Source organism: Mus caroli, chromosome X, assembly GCF_900094665.2.
Source record: "Mus caroli chromosome X, CAROLI_EIJ_v1.1, whole genome shotgun sequence".
In the NCBI taxonomy this organism is placed as follows: domain Eukaryota; kingdom Metazoa; phylum Chordata; class Mammalia; order Rodentia; family Muridae; genus Mus; species Mus caroli.
Genome location: NC_034589.1, coordinates 112,992,139 through 112,996,663, shown reverse-complemented (window position 1 = coordinate 112,996,663; position 4,525 = coordinate 112,992,139). Strand labels below are relative to the sequence as shown.

Below are 4,525 nucleotides of genomic sequence, written 5' to 3'. Positions count from 1 at the left end.
TGGGGGACTTTTGGGATAGCATTGGAAATGTAATTGAGGAAAATATGTAATAAAAATATTAAAAATTTTAAAAAAAATGTTAGTTACCTAGAATTTGAATCATTTAAAAAAAATTACCACTAAACATTGAGATGTACACAGTTTGGGCCTATTTAGTTTTAGTGGGTGATAATTATCTTATTTCTAAGATGTTAATAATTTTTATTTTAAAATATTTTAAATAATGTAAGCTGAAAATTAATTATCACATACATATCAGATATACAAAAATAATAAATCAAAAGCAATCTAAGTAATAATAAAATTTAGCATTATCCTACATTTATTTCATAATAGTAGATTAAAAGTTCTTTTGTGAAAAAATGATAAGATTTACAAACTAACTTTTTCTTTAATGTCATGATTTATAATTACTAAATTGGTCAATGTCCAACATATAAGGTTCCATGTGGGAATGTTCATAACAAGTGTATACAATGTAACTACTTAGTCAACTATGAATACTAACTGGGATTGTGATAATTGTAATGAAGTCAAAAGTTACTTGATTCTATTAGTGTTACATTCTCATTTTAATTAAAACTTATAACACTAATAAAGATCCATTTATGAATATTATGTTGTTGGTTTTCCCCATTGGAGGCGCACTTTGATAACACTGCCAGCTTTCAGAGATTTTAAGGGCAGTAGCATTTAATTGTCCTCTTTTATTGCTGTTCAGCAGATTCAGAAACGAAAATCTGGAATAAGACCAAACTCAAATAATCTTAAAGGTGAAAGGATAAATTTCTAAGTAACACTTCATTTTATAATTAACAAATAAGGATATATTTGTACTGAAACTCTTCTGAGACACTTGAGGGGGCAAATAACATCTGGATTGTTTCTAAAACATTCACACTTATCATTTATTATACATTTTTCCTATTGTATAATTAATGAACCTATTATCTCATCTGATATTACATGTCACATTGAGATACAGTTAAATAAATAGTACATCTTTGGCAATAAAATTGATAGTTGAATGCTTGTCACTACAACATATATATTTGTTTAATTATTCATTCAAAATAATTTTAACCAATATCAATAAATAGTTGTAGAAAATACTTTAAAAATTGGACTTTCAGAGACCATACTTCAAGTATGTGGTTGTTTACTTTAGTTCAAATTTAGGTATTATAGGAAGATCTGTAAGCATAAGAATCAAAGTCTAAGCCGAGCAGTGGTGGTGCACGTCTTTAAACCCAATTATTTCAGAAATATTTTTAAATTGATTGTAATAAATAAAAACAAGGAAATAAGACAATGTATTCTAAGTAAAATGAACATGGAATAATAATACACTTTTCTCTGTGCCAGAGTATACTAAAATTACAGGATAAACTGAATCCAAAAGTTAGTAAATTGTTTACACACTTACTGATGTTTTACTACTATTATGTGCTATGCTACTTTATATTTTACAAATCTGAATACATTTAATATTCTCTACCATATCATTTAATTTCAGTTAGTTAATATGAAACTGAATATTGATCTAATTTTCCCTTTAATTTTTCTATATTTTCTATTATTGATATATATGACAGTGATATTAATATCTATTTTGGTCTTCAATAAAAGTACATTAGATTAGCAATAATTAAATTTCAACCTATGCTGTAAGCAGGTCTTTTACAAAAATATATTGTTGGCCTACTTACTTTCAAACAGTAAAATTTACTAAAGTATATGGATGAATCAAATAAGTTTTTAAGCTACCTTTCCCACAGAATACATGACACTTCCATGACAGGACATTTTTCCAAGTCAAAGTGCATTCAGTTAATGTCACGCATGTCACAGCCTTTTGTGTTCCCTGGGCAATGCTTTGTCTTCTATTCTCATTATTTTTAACAAGCACTCAGAACAGTATGTGTTCATAATGCTATACAAATGTCAAAGCATTTTAGGTATAATATATAGTAATTTAGTTGTATCTTATGTGCTAACCCCAAAAGAAATTGTATACTGAATTTCTACAAGTTATTGAAAACCTTATATCATTAGGTGAGGGTTTGTTTGTTTGCTTGTTTTTGTTTTTTCGAGACAGGGTTTCTTTGTGTAGCCCTGGATGTCCTGGAACTCACTCTATAGGCCAGGCTGGCCTCAAACTCAGAAATCTGCCTGCCTCTGCCTCCCAATTAAAGGCCTGCGCCACCACTGCCTGGCCTTAGGTGAAGTATTTTAAGAAAGTAAAATGAAAATAAACATATTTTAACTGAGATGAAATCTTTCCAGTGAGGTTGTTTCATTTAAATTTGTTAATCATTTTTCAAGACAAACGTGAAACTTTATTAAGTTGTCCTGTGGTACAAATCAAAATTACTTCTTAAATCAAGTACATTTTCAAATTGTATATTTTTCATCAGAACATCCAGTAGAAAAAGAAAGAATAATCTTATTGTCTGATTTCAGTTTTCTATTATCTCATTTTAATTTTACCTGTTACTCTTATTTCCTGAATAAACCCTTTTTATTTAGGATCTCCTATACAATGTGGGAGACACTTAGTAAATATGACTATTAAAATTCAAATGCAGCCCTCAACAGCTTCCATGGATAAAAAAATTACATAAAGTTTGGATGAACTGGTAAGGATTTAGGAAGATCTGGAGGTAAATGAGTGGTACAATTTTATCAAAACACATTATATACAGACATGAAATTCCTAACAAAATAACTAAAAATATAAATGAGACAACACACACAAAAATAATTCAGTTCCTTGGCTTCACTTCTAACTTTTCAAGTACTCCAGTAACATAATTAAAGGCTACACTTTTGCCTATCAAAGACTAAGGACATTTAGTATTGCAGAAAGGTTTGTTAAGAAAGGGTTTCCTCAGAGAATAAATTTTGTTTTATGATCCACAACTAAAAGTGTTAAGTTTTACATTTTAAGTAGTCAAATATTTAAATATATCTCTATAACATTTCACACATGCCCATTTACTTTATGCTTAGTGCTTATTCTTCAGACTTCTACCATTTTTTTGTAATTACAGCATGATCAACATATTATTTTTAAAAAGAGAGAGGAAAAACAAACAGTTGGGTATTTGTTAATAAATGTGCTGTCAGTGAAACAAAGAAATGTACCTAAAATTCTGATTAACATCTTTCCAGTATTGTTACCAGTACATGAGAAAAGTAAACACCACTGTACATACCTATTCTAAAAATGTTTATTGGCAAATTTTTGTAAGTCCTATGTTTTATATCACTACTCCAAATAAATATTTTCTTGTTAGAACTAGTTCAGCATATGTATCAAAAGATGGCCTAGTCGGCCATCACTGGAAAGAGAGGCCCATTGGACTTGCAAACTTTATATGCCCCAGTACAGGNGAANGCCAGGGCCAAAAAGTGGGAGTGGGGGGGGAGGGTATGGGGGACTTTTGGGATAGCATTGGAAATGTAAATGAGGAAAATACCTTTAAAAAAAAAAAGAAAGAAAGAAAATAAATCCCACAGAAAATGAAAAAAAAAAAAAGAACTAGTTCATAATCCAAATAACTGTATTATTCGATTTCACTCAAGAAAACTGTGGTTTTCAATTTGTTTAAAAAGATATGTATCATATACAAACAACAAGGTCGGTTGAGCAATTTCTGCATATTATACATCCCCTGGATCAAAAGCTACAGATTATAACCATCAAAATTGTGTGTGTGTGTGTGTGTGTGTGTGTGTGTATGTGTATGTGTGTGTGTGTGTTCTTTCACTACTCTTCATTGGTCATAATGTCAATTGAATTCTGGTAGCTCATAATCCAAAAACACATATAAATTTTAAATATCCCATCTATATAAATATGATATCTGCAAAGGTGCTTAGTATCTGAAGACCAATAAGAACATCTTATTATTTCACACACACAAAACTGAGGTTTTAATTAGTCTGTAAATCTACCTACTAATTTAAAAAATTCCCATGTACTGTATGTACTTGTTAAGTAAGACCTCTGTGTATATATTTGATGAACATGTGTGTGGTATTTTATGCAGTTTCTATTGTCTGTCCTATCACAAGACTCAAATCAAGCCAAACTATGTTTTTAGATTAACTGAAAAAAAAAAACCAAAAAAAAAACCTATTTACTTCTTTTTATAATAAAAAGAAATGAAAGTTATGTTCTTAAATAATTCAGGCAAAACAAAATTTTTAGAAATGAAAGAATGTTTAGTCCCACTTGAGGACTGAGAAGATGATTGGAGATCCAGCTTTGACTTGAAATCAGCCTGAAAATTTTATCAGTAATACAAATATGTTCAGAAATTCTAGTAAAAAAAAAAAAAAGAGAGAGAGAGAGAGACTTTTAAATAGGGATATGTTGAGAGGATATGGGAGAAGTAATGGTCAGTTAATGTTGTATATCTGTTATAATACTTCATTACGAGAAACCGGCCTGAGTAGGACCACAGGCCTCATCCGGCTGGATCAGCACCGGGGTAGCAGGAGCACAGGGTTGCCTGAC

The 4,525-nt window shown here is 30.0% G+C and overlaps 1 protein-coding gene across 4 annotated transcripts in view; it reads right to left on the bottom strand.

Moving 5' to 3' along the window:
* LOC110286667 (protocadherin-11 X-linked) overlaps window positions 1–4,525 on the bottom strand; it is a 549,700-nt gene that overhangs the window by 494,572 nt on the left and 50,603 nt on the right. The gene's annotated exons all lie outside the window — the stretch shown is intronic.